General features: G+C 36.9%; 1 protein-coding gene across 6 annotated transcripts in view; it reads left to right on the top strand.

Moving 5' to 3' along the window:
- HS3ST5 (heparan sulfate-glucosamine 3-sulfotransferase 5) overlaps positions 1–18937 on the top strand; it is a 200472-nt gene that overhangs the window by 136028 nt on the left and 45507 nt on the right. Inside the window, exon 3 of one of the 6 annotated variants that reach the window (XM_035320126.1) lies at positions 8351–8541. The exons of 4 other annotated variants lie outside the window; for them this stretch is intronic. The gene's annotated coding sequence lies outside the window, so the exon portion shown is untranslated. Of the gene's footprint in view, positions 1–8350; positions 8542–16280; positions 16419–18937 lie in introns of all 6 variants that reach the window. One more of the 6 variants, XM_035320125.1, reaches the window with a different exon arrangement.

Below are 18937 nucleotides of genomic sequence, written 5' to 3' on the forward strand. Positions count from 1 at the left end.
TTACATCAAAGTGCAGGCCTGATAAAGTGCTCAAGCAAGGAATGCAGTGAGCAACATGGACAGCTTAAATTCCTTTCAATACTTTCATCCAGACCAAGCCAATATAGAAAAGGAAAGGATAGTGATCAGAAGTTAGTGATCAGATAGTGGTCAGAAGTTAAAAAATAAAATAAAACAAAATAAAATAATAAAATGGTGTTTTTATCTGCTTGTATCACATATAGAGTGTCTATTTAGAAGGTTGTAGCATACTGTCATTTCTGCTAGACAAAACCTGTGTCCAGTATTGGCAACAGGCATATTTCTGGTTTGCCGTTGACAAACTTGAATTTCTACTATTATAAAAATATTCTTGCTATTTTTCTTTCTGCTTGACCTCCTCAGTGCCTTTTCTTCATTTTATATACTGACTTAAATATTCCCTGCAACAATTTTTCAAGACTTGATATCCTCGAGAAGCAGTAATATGCAAATGAGCCTCTTCCTCTCATGCACAGAGAGTCTCATGCCTATACTTAAGTGAATTCATGTGGAATTCCTACCTCCTAATTTTTATCATAGTATGCTAATTGATTTACATTTGTTTGACTTCTTTCTCTGGAGCATGGTACATGGATTAGCAACATGTTCTTATACAATTCTCCAGTCACTTGATTGCAAGCCTAGGCTTTGTTCACTTTCTTTAGAAATGCTTCTTGGGGTGAATCTACATTAAGTAATAACGTGGGTGACTTTTGTCAATTACTAACTATAATTATCAATAAACAATACGTTGTGAGCTTGTCACTTGGCTGCTGTATCCAAGATACCAAAAAAAATGGACATCAGTTAATTACGGGATAAATGTTGTAAGCTATTCTTTGCAGATAAGCTTCTGTATCACATGGAGACCAAGTAAAATCTAACTATAGAACAGCAAGACATACTTCTGCATCCTTTGCTTCAGTATTCTATGAAAATATCTGTAAATAATTGCACCTAATGCTTTTTACGTTACAAAATCTTTTAGCTGAGCAGGAAAAACAAGAGCTTTAAAGTACAGCAAGTATTACTGAATCGACTGGATCTATAATAGTAACTTCTATAATAACATATCTAGAAAAATTATATCTATGAAATATATGTATGTGTCTTTTTATTGTGCTATTTTGCTTATTATGTTCTACTGGAAGCAGAATACAGAGATCCATCTCTGACATTACCTGATTAATGAATTTATGACCTAGACATGCTCAGAATTTTTTTATGGTTTTGTGATTTTTTTATCCTGATGCTTAGATCATTGTTCTTAAGTAAGCCTCATTATGAGCAACCAGTGTGTCTCATTTTAGCTTCTTCATAGAAAAATGGAGATGAGTCTTTTGGAGAATAACAATATGTGTAATTTTGCTAATGAGAAGATGCATGTTTTGCACACCATTTCCCATGGAAGAATGTGGCTGCTCAATCAGAACTTAATGTAATAGGAACTGTTCCCGCTACAGGTACATCTGCCCTGAATGATCTTGGTTAGCTAGTGTCTCCTTTCATTGTTTTTATTTGCAAATTTCTTCCCAGTCCTCATCTGAATTTCTCATATCAGAGAAACAAGGTGTTGGATAGGGCATTACTGTGCTTCTTGCCACAGACCAGTCCTTACTTCAGATCTGCTTCTTTTTCACTTGTGCATGTTGTGGCATTCTGGGCTGGAATCTGCTAGTTCATTGGTTTTAGTGCCCACCTGAAACAACACTTAGAAGTTACTGTTTCACTGACAGTCTCTTCTTTCTATACATATTACACCTGAGCTCATCACTTTGTTGGTAATGGTAACACATTTATCAGCCTTGCAAAAAGCTTTGTTTTCTCCTGAATGCTGTGCTACCCTAGATCGTTCTGTTTATAGCATTAAGTGCATTGACTTTAGCTGGCTAAAAAAAAAAAAAAAAAAAAAAACAAGAAAATAAAACAAAACAACAAACAAAACAAAACAAACAATAAAACACCCTTACTCTTTATAAAACACTCCCCCTGAACTTTAACCAGCAATCTAATCATGCCAGAGGTTGTCTGGATAAATTTTATAAATGCAAAAGCTTTATGAAGATGTACACCACACTCTTTGAATAGGTCCTACATCTTCACAGGGTTACAAATTGTGTATCTGTCTGTCTGAGATTAACATTCCTCCTTCTTTTTTTGGAAGGAGAAAGGCCCTCAAAATTATCATCATATTTTAACTTCTTTTTTGTAGACAGGGAAATGAGTTCTGGAGCAGCTCAATTCTAGCAGAAGCGGTAACTCTTCTGTTTTACAATTTCATCTTTCTGGCACTTTCTCACTCTCTTAATCTTTGAATTTCTTTTAACTAGAAATTCAGTGTTTTTTAATGGAATATATTCAGTGGTGTATAAAGAATATATATGTATATTGTATTATATTAAAACAGCCCCTCTCACTAGCAAGGAACATAATTTTCATAACATTTCATCAAAAAGTATGCTAAGTGTATTTTGTTTGGAGGAGATTATTTTATATCTATTTCATAGATGAAAGAAAAAGGAGAGAAGGAAGTGCTGCTTCATGCAATATGGTCTGTGAATCGGAACTGTTGTCATAGCCGGTATCTCATTTTAACTTTGCAGGTCTTGATGAAAAAAGATCTGAGTTCAGTCAGTTATTGAGCGTATGCTCCAGTGACTGCCAGATTGATGCTTCTGTCATACAAGAATGTGACAATAGTTGCTATGGGTTTCCTGATTCGCTTAATTAGATTTTTCCCTGTATAATTAGCACATCTTTAGTCTGAACTTCAAACTATGTCACCAATTTATTTTGAAATTAGAGAAAGTGTTGGAGAGGACTTTATTCATCTCATTTCTTGTAAAACCCTGTGTTAAGACCCACTAGGAATATCATAGAGCAGAATTATTAAGAGGACAGTATGTGATGTGAAAACAGGCTGTTTGACCTAGTTTTGGCTGTGGCTGAGACATCCGAACTGACTGAAATACAGCTGTGGGGAGAATCTCTTTTTGTTTTGTTTCTCAGGATTGAGGTGAAGCTAGTGGGAAAAAGTAAAGTAGCTTTGCAATAAAATATCAGTTCAGTTCTGGGGGTCATCACACACAAAAGTATTATTATAGCACAAGAAAAACTGGTTCACATGCTGGGAGGAAAGGAGGAAAGGAGCACTGTAGAGCAAAGGTAGATACACAGTATGAAACTTTACAAGTCGTTTTATTCATACATGCAATCACAGGAATTACAAATCTTGGGATTTGTCTAGTAATGTTTCTGTCCTTTCATGGGCTCTTGAATCACTTTGCTCAGACAATAAATTGCTGAGCTACTGTAGAACTATCAAAAGTTCAGTCTAAAAAAGCCTTGATTTCACACTACACAATATAATACACAATTATACAATAGGGTTGTGACATTCCCCAATATGACCTCAACCAACATGCAACTGAGGCTGAAGTATCCTCAGCTCTCCTTCCAGCACCATGGTCCCATGGGCCTTCTGGTGTCCCTGCAGTAGCTGTCTTCTGTGCTACTCATCCTCCTCATATCCATCTGCTTTCACTGCCTTTAGGAAGAACACACCCTACTGAGCACAACTTTTCCTCTGTCTTTTTGCTATGGAAGCACCAAGCATAAGTGTCCTTAGGTTGGCAGCACAGGCACCACAGGCAGAAAAGAAAAGAAAAAAACTTTTAACACGTGTATGCCACTGCATGCAGCTCTTACAAAAATACCACTGACTAAACTTTCATTAATCCAGAACTATGATTTCAAAATAGAAGCACTGGAACTGATCATGTTTATATAAACACGGATGGCTTTGATATTCATTTGAAAAAAAAAGACAAGGGATTTTGGGAAAGGCAAAAGCTAAAGTAAGTTGACAGACTTAGGATGGGTTACTTTTCTTAAGGAAGTTGGTTCCCATGTTTGCCTTGAAACAGACTGATATCTTCAATTTTAATGTTATTGATTTAGCATCATCTATTGCAGTTTAATAGAAAGCAGCCTTTGCTAGTCCTTCCTGAGAACTTCCGTGCCCAATTACATTCTTCAGCTATTTAGTTCCTAAGAACATCTTCAAAGTTTGATAACAATCTATGCTGTCAGCCTTCAAAGTCAATTTTACAGAATACAACACAACTAGTACCTGCTTATGTGAAGCCTGGAGCCTACTTTGGTTCTCCACAAAGACCATTTGATATCTGCTGCCTTTTATGGTTGACCTTGAAGGAGAGTTCAGTTTGGTAATTTATGGCAAACACCATCCAGGAAGACCCATTTGCAAGATTCACTGTCACTTAGTGCTAAACGATCGCTCCCGACTCTGAAGACAATCTGAGTCCCTGACAGAGCAATCCCATAAAAAATATTGCCTGGCCGCCCAGGTGTCTTTTTCAATTATCTGGAGTAGAAATTAATACTTTTAAAAGCTGCTAGATTTTGAAAGGTTATTACAATTTATTCCACTAGTTTCTTTTACACATTATGATGAATTGGTTTATTACGCTGTTATTTTCCATGTCAGCTTTTTTAGAAGATTGAATCATAATGTTGAAATGTTAGAGTGAATGGCAAACATATTACTTTACAGCTGAGTAATATATTTCCTTTAAAAAAAATGTGCCGTGTTTTTAATAACAGGTAATTTTATTATTATGTTGCTTAATACTGTTGTCCCACATTATTTATTTCTATGTGGTAAGGATTGGAGGACTTCCTTTTAAGGTGCCAGTGATATCTTGGTCAAGACACAAAATATATGAATGTGCAACAATCCAGACTGTGAACTCTGCTTGGAAGCATAACAATTCATGGCTTCTCAGTATCAGTTTAATATATGGAGCAGCTCCAGGGAGAATAAATGGTTAGAATCACTTTAGTGGGCTTCTAAATTTAGAAACAAAGGGTATTTTAATCTCATGTATTCTTCTTTGATTTTTTTTCTTTCGGTGGTAATCTCTGGTTTTGGGTGCTATTTTTGTTCCCCGAATCCTCTCCAACCAATCTATAAAAGGATGGTAATTAGCATTTTAATGGGAATAGTTGAATTTCACTGTTACCCTGCAGTGAATGTATTCCTATTTATGTAGAGCTCAGCTCATACTAAAAGACAGAAGAAATTCAACATTTCATTTCTTTTTTGGAAGTAGGATGGGGGAAGGGAGAAGATGTAGCAACATGAAGGCTTCCACCCATTTTTGATACTGTGTCTGCATATAGAATAGTTTATTTTTTCAGCATGAATTCTGAAATTTGGGCACTTGATGATCAGTTCTGCAGGGGGCAGAGTACTTTGAACTCCCATTGACTTCTCTCACAGCACAACAAAATTTCCATCCTAAGGTGCACAGCAGTGCCCTGCATATTTTTTTTTTAATTGGAACAATTAAGTCAGAATGGTTTAGTATGAAGTAGTGTTTTTTGTTTGTTTGTTTGTTTGTTTGTTTGTTTGTTTTAAAAAAACTTCCTGTAGGTAAATGGTGTCAATTTAAAAAGTTGTAGGTTACTGCTAATGAGGGTCTAACACTATTTTTCAAGCAAGCATGTGTATAGATAAAGATTTGGAACTCAGCTTAAATGTTTGGAGTGTATGACACCTACAGCTCAAATAAGAAGATAATGGAAAGTAATCTTCCCTCAAAACCAGAATTTACCATTCACTGTTAGAAACCCTATTTCTGTAGGCATGAAGGGCAACCTGCCATTAACTCTAAGAACCTCATAGATATTACTGAATTTCATTCTCCATTTCATTAGGCTGATTTGCATGACAGCATAGAGGGTAAGGCCCTGATTAATTTATCTTTGGTATGGTGTAGAGAAGTTATTTAAGTTTATAATATGCAATGCTTGAATTATTGCTTTATGCCTTTGCAACAGGTTCTGTGCAATGCCACAGTTCACAAGAGATGGAATGGGTTTATGGATAAGAACAAATTATATTGCAGGAGAGCAGATTTTGGCTTAGCTGGGAGAAGCTCAGGGTTCTGTGTGTGAGACCATGGTGCTGGACTGCCTCTGAGCCCCACACCAAGGTGTCTATTCCAGCCTTATCCAGACCCCAATGTGGGACACCCCAGAGTCCCTCCACATGGTTCAAATTTGTGTATATTGAAATGACATTGCTGAACAGAGCTTCTGTGTGTACATCATGAGGTTCCTGTTTCTTACCGGACCACAAATCAGTAAATCTGTGGCTACGTTGACCAATCTGTTCATACTTAAAAATAAATGCTTCCTGACTGTAATCACCATATCAAATGTAATGCTGGTGAAGATAAATTAGAAAAGACAGTTTTCCCAGTCCTATAAATATATTTATTTATATATATTGCTGAGCTACCTTTTTTTCCCACATTATCATATCAATCTCAGTGTAAAAGAGGACATACCTGAAATTCACATCCATGCAGGACAGATTTCCAGATATTTCTGGTAAAAACACTGAGACTGTAAATAACTACATAGAAGTCTCTCATTTTTTCTGAATATCAAGATTTATTTCTCCTCAAGATAAATATTGACCTTGGCTTTAAATTGGTCAGAATTAATCTTTCTAGTCAATAAATCTTGATATTCTCTTCCACAGAAATCTATACCTGCTTAGTATATCGCATTATTGAATAGAATTAATAAATATAGCTCTGCATGAAGATTTTCATAAATGGTAAACAGTCCAAATTTAGGAGCTTTCAGAGAGGCTCACAACATGTAAACTATATAGACTATTCCAGTTTAATGTTAAGAAACTGCTGAACAGTGCATTAAATAAATTACTATATTGCTAAGAGAGTTACAGTAAAGTCTGTTAACTACTTATTTAAAAACTTGGCAACAGTGAACAACAATAAATAATTCCAGTAACACCTCTAATTTTACTGTTTTTTTTTTCCTACTTAATTTGTTTTACTCCATTGTTTTGACAGCCTTGAATTTAAAAACATGTGTATGTGTATATACATATATATACTCACAAAGAAGAAAATGCATGCTATGCACTAATCCAGCTATCATATTATAACTTACAAATTGATGTATCAGAGAAGCAGAGGAATTCCACTCTGTCTTCAGAGCTGGCAGAGCCCACTGTGGGTATGAAGCAGAATGAGCTTCTGGTGTTTCAAGAAAAAAGGGGAAAAAAAAAAAAAAAAAAAGAGAGAGAGAGAAAAAGAGTTAAGACTTGTTTGTTTATTCAGATGTACATGTTCAAGCATAAGGTTATTTTTAAAATATAGAGCTATTGTGTTATCATCTCAGTGAGACTCCAGAACAAATACACAAGAGGTTACATCTGACCCATCACCTAGAGAGGCAACTAGATGTCAAAAATTTGCCAAGGACTGTCAGAAGAGGTCAACAGCTGGAAAACTCCAGAATTAAAGAAGCAAAGCCAACACTTTTGCTGACCAGGTTTTCACAGCCTGTTGAGATCTCCGGAATGACTATGTACTTCAGGTTTTAAATTTAAAGTGATGGTTTCAGGATGATTTAACTCACCTTTTGAATGGGATAAATTGTTGTTCTTTGTTTTCTAATTGTTTACAGAATACAAGACATAGTTGGCTTCTGCCAATTTTTCAAAATTTTGTGTTTATTTTCTTTTAAGCAACATTTTCATTCAAAATAAAAATGCTTATGGCAGGATTTCTTTCAAAATCCTTTTTTTTTTTTTCTTGAATATGAGAATAGTGAAAGAAAAGACACTAATTTATTTGCGTTTTAATTTTACTATTTACTTTTTTGGAGGATATGTAAGATATGTTTGCATGACTCTGTGTGGGGTTGTGTGTAGGTAAATAAATAGAGCATAAGATGTAAAACTAGATTATACTGGCCAATTTTGAGCAGTGTATAAATATATGCAAAGCACATAGTGATCCCCAAATTGGTAAAAATATAGCACATACTGCTTTCAGATAACATATTGGCTCCTCTTGGAACTTCAGATGGAAGTATTAACACTTTTGTCATGTGCATATCACCTCCATGCATGATGAAATATCTATGCATTTTAAGTCTTTTTTTTCCTCTAATAGTACCAGTACCGTATGTTTCTGTATGTGCATCCACAATAAAAAATGGCATTTTCCAGCACATGCTTCTCCTTCTTTAATTTCAAGTAAATAGCTGTTGTTTTGTTTTGTTCTGTGATTTTGTTTGTTTGTTTTTGACAGCAGCATTCTTATTTTTTAAAGATAAAGCAACTGTTAATCAACGTAAAATTAAAGTGTTTATTACACAAAGAAAAGTGAAAAGGCTCTTCTCACTTACCTGTAAGTTCTCATGCTGCCATCCTTCCTTTTAACAGGATGTCATTTCAAAAAACTGTCTCCTTTGTACATAGACCATCAAGTTGTTTCCAGTTTGCAGAAGCCCTGCAATAGCTCCCTAGAGAGATCTTCTACCGAGTAGTGGAAGACTGCAGTAAATGTAATATATTCGCCTCTGCCGGTACTGAATTTCCTCTGTCTTCATTGTGATATTTAGTTGGGGTGATGCATATTCACACCTCCCCAGTGAGTCCAGACACTTAAGGTAAAACCTACTGCTCTTATTTCCCATTCAATTTTCTACATTTGTCTATCAATAAGCGTCCTTGTGAAGTTTAATGCCCTTGCCATATTAATTTGTTCACCTGTATTAGCTATATTTAATATTTGACTCACCATGAAACATGAAACAAATCTAATTAGTTCCACCTTTGTTCCTAGCCAGGCTATTAGCAATTCATTATTAGGATAAAGTAGCTTTCATAAACAGCATTTAGCCATCCACAAGAAAAGACTGCATTGCTAGATCTGCTAATAGCTTGACAAATGAACTGGGGTAAACTCTTGCCCCATTCCCTCATCAGGAAAGAAAAAGATTTAAGATGAAGTCCTTCAGAGACTATTCTGAACTTTGGGGAAATAAAACCCTATGCATTTTTAATATCCATATTGCAACTGTTCCTCAGTAGAATAACTGGGTGGGATTCACCTCACTTGACATTGGCTGAAGAAGAACTAAGCATCAAGCCTGGGTTAGATGGTTAATCATTAAAACTATTTCTCTCTACAGAGAATGGTGACCTTCCACAAGTGATTCCACTATCTATCTTAAAATAGTATCATTGGTGGAAATGAAAGGCCATTGGGAGGTACCTGTTTTTCTCCATTCACTGCAGAGAGAGTCTCTATAGCTGAGCACCTGAATTTATCTTCAAATTTTTGTTGTTTTATGTAAATAAATATTTTTGACAGTCCATGTTATGTATATTCATGTTAATATTCTTTGCTATTTAACTTGTCTTACATAACAGAGTCAGTCATGATAGTAGGACTAAAGTAACACTCTAGTGTAGGTAGTTAACACTCTTAAAAAATTGTTCAGGTCTAATCTGATTTTATTTATTTTTTTTTTTAAAGAATATGTTCTGTTTGTAAACGTATGACTTGTTCTATAAAAGACTCTTTTTTTTTTTTTTCTAGAATAAAACAAAATAAAAGGGTATTGATCTACTTTTGCACTTTCTAAGGCCTGTCTACCTCATAAAGACAAATTGTTTGGGAAAAGGAAGTGACTGCTATTTTGCAGTTTGGCAAATATCTATTAACATCCTAATTTCATAAAACTGCAGACTGGCCTCCACTTGACCGTGCAATTCGTAAACTCAGTTGAAGAGTTAGGTAACCAGATCAGCTACCACTCAAGAAAGAAAAAGCAGTCATCTGACCAATCTCTTAAATTCAACAATAGATAAATCATAGAACTTTAGTTTTTGGATGTGGCTTTAAAATGAAATCCAGAGGGTGGGAGGGGGTTGCTTTGCAGCTACATTAGCTACATTCCAGGCACTCTTTGGTTTGGACAACTTTGCCATTTCCTTGAATTTACAATAACCAATCTAACAAGCCTAGTTCTCATATCCTTAGAAAAACATCATACTGGAAAGTTCATTTTCTCAGATAGCTTAATTCAGCTCCCATTAGTCAATGAAATTACTTTGTTGCCTTAAATGAAATTTGAGTTATGTACTACATACGGAACATCTGTACAGAATTGCTCTCAAAAATGCATTTAATCTAGTGTACCATTTCTGGCAAGAATAAATACATGGTTTTTGAGGCGAAGACTAAGAAACAAGACAAATACAGAATGATACTTTAACGTGTACCTTTGCTACTCTCAGCACTTTGCATTTGTGAGACTTTGTGAACTGTATGTTGTAATCACATCACCGTGTTTAATAGCTTTTGAAGGATCTTTCACTGAAAGTTTTCAATCTACCTTTGAATCCACTTATATTTTTGACATTCACCATGAGTTTCACAACTCAATTATGCTTCATTTGAAAAAGTATTTTCTTTTCTTTTAAATATCCTAATGATAATCTCATTTGGTTCTTCCTAGTGCTGAAAAATAATGGATAGTCAGTCCATGTTCAGTATCTCCATGCAATTTGTGATTTTATAGACATAAATCATATTCTCTTCCTTCTAACAATATTCCATTTCAATCTGAAAAGTTCTAGTTTACTTAATTACCCCTCCTAGGGAGGTCATTTACCACCCTTATTATTCTTCTTTGAAGAATGTTTAATTCTACTTTGTCTCTTTTGAAGTAACATAAGCAGAACTATCTGCAAAATTCAAGATGTAGGCATGCCAGGAATGGACACTGTAACATAATTATGTTTCATCTCTTATTGTCCTTTTCTACTACCATTTCTGCATTATTGTAACTACCCTGAGCACTAAGCTGACATTTTGCACAGGACTATTTGCATTCATTTATTCTGATCAGTGAAAGCTGATTTTCATTACTATGTTTTAGTGTGCATGTATACTTAAAGTTGTTACTACCAACACACAGTAGTTCGACTTTTTGACAAAGTTTTGTCTGCCATATCATTTTCCTGTCATTCAGTAACATGAGATTCCTTCTGTAATTCTTCTCAGTTAGCTTTTGTTTGGAATAACATGAAAATTTTCTCATACCAACAGTATTAGTATTCAATCTCACTATTCAGCTCAGTTTCCAGGTCAGTTTTGTCTATGTGAGATAACACATTACAGCAGAGACTTTTTCCTTGTATTCCCAGTTAGAAAATCAATGCAATGTTTCATAAAAGAAAAATAAACAGCCATAGTGTAATTTACCATAAATCTAGCAATACGTGTAATCAGAAAGATTACATAACTAATGACTTGGGATTTTTCAGGCGGAATCAAAGGTGTATACCAATTACATAGCCAAAAGAGGATTCAAGGGAAAATCTATTTAGAAGTCATGCTACAGTTGAGTGGAAAATGAAGTACATATTCAATATTTTCCTTGGCCTCTATTTTTTTTATGTTAGGCTATAAAAAATATGTTCACATAACAGCTAGAAGTAAGGATATTGGCCAAAGTATGTTTCAGGTCAGTTTTTCACTTGTGATTGTTGAAATGTTTACAATCTTGAACTACATACAGTGTCCAATTAATCTTTCCATTTACTTCACAAAGACTTGAACATCAGCTTGAGACTTGAAACTATCATTATTCAATTAAATAATGCACTTCATTTTTTTAGACATGCTATACCTTTGAACAACGCTCATTTCTTTTTGTCTCATTTTGTGTGACAGTAACACTATCAAAGCTTATGCAGAAACAGTTTAAAAGTATTAAAAAGCAAAGTTTGAGTTCTTAAACAACAAAAAAGCAGTTTTTTTTTATTTTAATTTATTATATTATATTTCTATGACAGATATAGTTGTTGCAGGAATTATGAATTTAAAAGAATTACGTGGACACCTTGTCACCAGGAATATCTGCCCTGAAACACACAATATAATGTCTGCCCTATGAAATTATTTTCCTATCACCTATTGTAAAACAAATATTCATACATGGCAGTTCACACAAACATTATGTATTACAAACAGTGTAATTGGCTGAATTTATTAAAAGTCTCAATATCTGCAGGATTTACATGTTGGCCCATTATTCTGTAATTACTATATTTTTTAGTTTTGTTATGCTTATCTTTAGTCCTTAATGTTACACCAGATACACTCAGTGGAACCTGCTGAGTCAAGTAGAAAAAGATCTGGTTTTGTTCCTTTCAGGTCAGAATATCCAACAAAGTTCTGCATACCAAAGAAACTCAGAAGTGAGCTTGGAGGAATGGTTATCACAGTTATTATTGCATATCCTCACTGTATATCACTAGATTATATATGACATCATATGAAATATGTGTGACCCTACCCATCCCTCTCCATCACAAAACCTTTTCTACAGAAAACCTCCAGTGTCTGGGATGTTTTAATTGATTAATTAGGAAGAATAAGGATTTTTATGTAGTCCATGTGCTGAAGAGTGTGCTGTCCCACCTGTTTGTGGAAATGCATCATCTGAAAAGAGTCCCTGTGTGAATTCCACCTCTTCAATGCTTCCTTTTTCCTGATACTCCCTCTCTCGTCCCCTTTCCTGTTTAAAGAAATGTCTCTCCTATGGCAGATCTACAACGGCTCATATGCATTGGCATACAACAGTATTAGTTTCAGATCAAAACTTGGATTACACAAGTGTATTTTCCTAAAAGGTACATGAACAGCCTGTAGTGTAGGCAAAAGAATTTTTCTGCATCTATAGAACTACCTGAATAGTTCTTAACACAAACCTCATGGAAGCTCAAACAGTAATACAGGTATATAAAGGAAAATGACATATGTCAGTACAAAAAATAGTAGTGAAGGAAGGTCAGGTGAGGCTGAATCTTGCTGCCTGTGAAGGATGTCTCCATGATGCAGGGCAAATTATCGAGCTGAATCTCCTGAGTTAAGGAGTTGTGGAATAAACAGTAGGAAATCTCAGTTCTGGGGCTTTCTAAAATATTTTAAAACACTGGATAAAGCTTTAGATGTGAATATGAAATCATCAAGGGTTTTAAATAGAAAAAGTGAGATGTGAAGTAGCAGAAGTAGATCTAGCACACAACATAACATTACTCGGTGAAAAAGCACAGATATATTAGGTGCATTCCTACAGGGAGCTGTGACAACAACAAGCCCCTTGAAGTTAAAATGCTATCTAACAAGCTTTAATCAAAAGCCATGTGGACCTTTTGGATGCTCTCTTACATCATTGCTGTGATTAACATCATCTGTTCTTTTTGGCAAGCAAATAAATAGATAACTAAAACATGCTCAGATGCTCTTGCCTGAAATGTGACAAATATGCTTTGCCAGCAGATGAGAAAACATCTCTTTCTCAAGGATGGACTAACCTCAAAAAGTTGTGAGGCTTTTTTTAGTTTATGTATGCATGTGAAATTTGGGAGTATAAAAAATGATATATATATATGTCTCCTGAGCAAGAACTGATAGCATACATGTCAGGCTATGTGAATTAGTAAATGAAATCAATGAAATTTTTCACTTTTTATCTTTTTTTTTTTTTTTTTTTTTTTTCCCCTGAGGAAAATGTGTTTTACTTGAATATGCTTCCCATATTTGTCTAGAAGGCTATTAACTCTTACATCCATTGACCAAACCTGAATGAATATAGAATTCTCAGCAATAGCTATTGCTTATGAAAATAAGCAATCAGGTGGAGAAGACCTTCCCAAGAAGACAAAAAGCTGAAATATGAGCTTACTCCTTTTAGGTAGCAGAGATTAGGTACTAGGAGAAGTTTACATTACTTAGATACATTTAAAAGACCACAATGAATGACATGGTGTGGCCCAAAAGTAGCTTACTGAAATGGAGTTCATCCAATCTAACCCTTGTTTTTCAACCAGAGAGGATGTTTTACATGCTATAGCCTGCTCTGTCATTTTCTTCCTGAGCTTCTGCGCTGGCTTCCAGTCTTCCTCAGGGTCACTGCTCCCACTGCAAGCCCTGGCAAACATGGTTGCCTCTTTAGTCAAGACCATGCTTTTACTGCATATTTATGGCTTTTCCTATGGCTACATCTCATCTCCTAATACTTCTCTCTCACCCAAATAAGACTTGGTGAGTCTTCAACTGGCACCTAAAACAACAGTCTTACTTACCCATTTGAAATGCCTTCCAATGGCTTGTATGCTATGTGACTTCTTTATGATTCCCTCTTAAGACATTTTTAGTTGAGCTAATTTATACCTTCCCTACCTCCCACTGACTTAAGCAGGGGTTTCGTGATGCTGCAGATGCTGATTCCACTCTAGTCATTGTCATGGTTTTGGCTTGGACAGAGTTAATTTTCTTCATAGAGGCTTGTATGATGATGTGTTTTGGATTTGTGATGAAAATTGTGCTGATAACAGAGGGATGTTTCAGTTGCTGAAGAGCAGTACTCACACAGAGCCAAGGCCTCTCCTGCTCCTGGTGCTGCCCGGTCAGTGAGGAGGCTGGGGGTGCCCCAGGAGCTGGGAGGGGACACAGCCAGGACAGCTGGCCCAGGTTGCCCAAAGGGGTATCCTACACCATGTGGCGCTGTGCTCCGCTGGGGAAAGGAGGAGGAAGGGGGAACGCAATTTCTGATTTCAGTGGGCACTGTGTATTCCATCACACAGCAAGACTTACCCTTTGGAGAGTGATTTCTAGAGCACATTCTCCATTGCTAATGAAATAGTCAATCATGTAATCAGTTCTATCAACCTGAGGGTGTAGCCATGTTGTGGGTAATTGCCATAGAAAAGAGATATGTGTCTTAAAATATCTGTTACTGAATGTTATGCAAGAACAAATTTATAGTAGTAAGATGACTGACTAACTTATATACTGTTAATGGTGAAGGGACAACAGTTTCTTCTAATTACAGGTATGTATGGGTGCTGCCCAATACAATGGAGCATATTAACAACATAATTAACAGAAAAACAATTACTCTGCTTTCGCAGGTGTTTTTACAGATCCTTTCACAGCAAACCTTTCAGATATCCCTTCAGATAACCTTCATACTTTTAGAATGCATTTCCATGGAAGTAAATATTAAGATTATTTTCTCTCTCTGAGAGTGCATACTGAGGGAAATCACAGAATCGTCTAGGTTGGAAGAGACCTCCAAGATCACCGAGTCCAACCTCTGACCTAACAAGTCCTCCACTAAACCATGTCCCTAAGCTCTACATCTAAACATATTTTAAAGACCTCCAGGGATGGTGACTGAACCAGTTCCCTGGGCAGCCTATTCCAGTGACTAACAACCCGTTCAGTAAAGAAGTTTTCCTAATATCCAACCTAAACCTCTCCTGGCGCAACTTCAGCCCATTCCCCCTCATCCTGTCACCAGGCACATGGGAGAATAGACCAACCCCCACCTCGCTACAGCCTCCCTTCAGGTACCTGTAGAGTGCAATAAGGTCACCCCTGAGCCTCCTTTTCTCCAGGCTGAATAGTCCCAGCTCCCTCAGCCGCTCCTCATAAGACTTGTTCTCCAGGCCCCTCACCAGCTTTGTAGCCCTTCTCTGGACTCGCTCAAGCACCTCCATGTCCTTCTTGTAGCGAGGGGCCCAAAACTGAACACAGTATTCGAGGTGCGGCCTCACCAGAGCCGAGTACAAGGGGACAATCACTTTCCTGGACCTGCTGGCCACACTGCTTCGTATACAAGCCAGGATGCTGCTGGCCTTCTTGGCCACCTGAGCACACTGCTGGCTCATATTCAGCTGACTATCAACCAAAACTCCCAGGTCCTTCTCTGCCAGGCATCTTTCCAACCACTCATCTCCCAGCCTGTAGCTCTGTTTGGGGTTGTTGTGCCCCAGGTGCAGGACCCAGCACTTGGCCTTGTTGAACTCCATACCGTTGGCCTCGGCCCATCGGTCCAGCCTATCCAGATTCTCCTGCAGAGCCTTCCTACCCTCAAGCAGATTGACACACGCACCTAACTTGGTGTCATCTGCAAACTTACTAAGGGTGCACTCGATCCCCTCATCCAGATCATCGATAAAGATATCAAAGACAACTGGCCCCAGTACTGAGCCCTGGGGGACGCCACTAGTACTGGCATCCAACTGGATTTGACTCCACAACTCTTTGGAGTTGACCACAACTCTTTGGGCCCGGCTATCCAGCCAGTTTCTAACCCAATGAAGTGTACGCCAGTCCAAAATGATTTTGCTAAGACATGAAGTCAGGCAAATCCTCCAGTGCAGATAGAATATGGTGGAGCAAAAGAAGGGGATTTCCCTCTGTAATGAGGAAAGGAACTCAGCTTCCTATATCCTGTCAAAGCGAAGTATTTATCTTTAACAATTTTACACATCTTTAAACAGAAAATTTAAATGCTTCCAGGTGTTTTCCCAATTTTTTTAGACCTTAATACAAGAAAATCAATTCATGGTTCAGAGGTTGGTGTGGTCTACATATCTGGAGTTCTCTCCAGGATATCTGAAATCATTCTGAAACCTACTGAGTGGTTTGCAAACCTCTAATGATTTTCACTTTCAAGAAGCGTGTAAACATTCCCACTTCAATAAACTTGATAAATTGCATAGATTTGGAACAAAGACATGTTCTACTAGCGAAAGAAGCAATTCTTTAATGTTCTTTTGAATGTATCAGGAAGAGTCAACAATGAGACAATGCTGCCTTATTCCCTACCCTTTTGCAGCTTCAAGTCACCTTGCACAAGTTTGATAGCAGACTGCATGAAATAACTCCTAGTCATATACTACACCCTGAAAATGGTAACACAATCAATTTTCATTTTATGAGCATCCTAGCACTCCTATCCTTTCCATCTGTGCATACTTATTTCTCCCATACTCACTCTTTTACTCTCCCTAAATTAAATCCTTTCTTGCTCCATAGAACAGGGTAGATGCCTAAATAGAAGGGTCATGTTCAGGTGCTTGAAATGTATATCTGTTGGACAGAAGACCAAGTAAAACCTATTCATTTCATTGTCTGACTAATGTCATGATTCCATTCAAAATAATTTCAGGCTTTTCATGTTGAATTACTTTTATTCATATTGAATTCAAAGGGGGCTAATGACTCTCAGCCCTTTGCACAAGCAAGAATTAACAAATAAGTTGGCCAGGCAGAGGTAGGACCTACAGGATAAATACCTCTAGACAAGGTGTCCATCTCTTTGGAGCAGGAATGGGTCCCTCAGGGATGGCAACATGGAAAACAGCTGTCTTGGAAAGGGGGAAATGCCTTTGTAATCAATCACAAGCTTCAATGTAAGGCCAGCGATGGGGTTGGGAGAAGTTTTAGGCTTGCATGTTCTCCAGTGTCTGAAATTTTGAAAAGTTTTTAGTAGTTTAAACCCCCAAATGCTCTGTCTTATTACTCACTTATAAATGGCAATTTGAATCAAAGTTTCATACGCTATTTAAAACCTTGTACATTTATTATTTACTTAAGGCCTTTCAATATGCATTTCTGTCTGCTTGAATTTTCTCAGGGTAGTTGTTTTGAAGATTTAGGTTAAAAATAACAAGTATTTAATACAAATAGTAAAATGTCAGAAATTGGTAGAGGAAGTTCAGAAGATTCTTAAATGTTAAAGCAACGTGGAAGTCTGATGCAGATTTTAATTTCCAAAGACTTCAAAATGTATGTCCAAATTCTGAGATACTGCAATGTATTATTATTAAAGTGCCTTGTTAAGCAAGTGTTATTTTTTAAAACTTCCTTAAAATGATAAGGCCACATAAGACCTTTTAATTTTCACACAAATTGTGTGTATGCAATGCAGAAGGGGGCTCTTGCACATCTCTGCAGCACGAAGCAATGCAGAGCAGCTGTGACCATGCTGAATGGCACCTTGCCTGAAACAGTGCAAGTAACCACAGTTAAAGGTGTTTCTGCCCTGTGGTTTTTCACATCTAAGAGTCTGGTTGAGTATACAGGGAATTGCTTATGGGTTTGTTTGTTTGTTTTTCACGGAAAGTCTCATGCTGTATAAGCAGGACATCATTTACCCCAGTTAACTATAAGACAAGGAATCTAGAAATATTGCTATATTGCTGTCTCATGTAATTTAAATCTAAAGTTAAAAAAAAAAAAAAGAAAAGGCAAAACTTTACCTCTTTACCTTGATATAAGGCAAGTGAAAGGCCACTGCTGCCCAATTTTGAAAACAAGAGGTGTGGTCAAGCACCTCTGTGGTCTCCACTGCCTCCCAAAAGGCACAGTAAATCAAGAACTCTGCAGATGTAAGGAGGAATCACTCATGAAAAGGGGAGCTTCCCAGCATGATTTTCTGCAGCTGCTTACCAAGCTGGGGCTCTTCCTTCCTTCAAAGGCTTTTTATTTGGTCTATATATAGAAGAAACGCAGATGTCTGTTGTGAGGGGGTGGAAGGAACTGTGGAATAGTTGCTTTCCAAAGCTGAAGATGTTAAGTTGCTTGTAATAATGCACTTGATTCATCCCATACTTGGCAATGAATTGGTGTCTTAGAGCACAGGAGAGGCTGTATGCAGCAAGGTCAAAAGCATCTAGTGATTATCAGCCTGACAATATTAAGAAGCAAGTACATCTTAGTTTACTCACGTTAGGAAAACCATTATGGGAAATGGTTATTCAGGACTAGGGGAATTCTAACCACTACTCCATTATCAAATTAGTGTCATGCAATGGGAAGAGGTTGTAAACTGGGGTATATTCTTCAATTTCATATCTGAATCCTGCTCTCACTTCCATGGCTTATCTGGATGAAACAAGCAGTGCCATTCTGTGGATGCCCCCCAGACTTCTGCCTCTGGATTGAACAAAAAGCAAGGACACAAGAAAGACATGGTTCTTGACTTTCTGTAAAACAGTTGTTGGTTTTCATAATATCTAGCTCTTAGAAGTTTTCTGTCTAGGGGATTGAGTTTGTTTTTTACAGAAACTGCACACTTTTTTCAGCTATTACCAGGGGGTACTAAAATGACCTTGTAACAAAGGTTAGCAAAACTTTGTTTCATTTCCCACTCACTCTTATCCATATGTACCTGAATGTCTTTTTGACTTACA

The sequence above is a fragment of the Oxyura jamaicensis genome, chromosome 3, assembly GCF_011077185.1.
Source record: "Oxyura jamaicensis isolate SHBP4307 breed ruddy duck chromosome 3, BPBGC_Ojam_1.0, whole genome shotgun sequence".
Taxonomy (NCBI): Eukaryota; Metazoa; Chordata; class Aves; order Anseriformes; family Anatidae; genus Oxyura; species Oxyura jamaicensis.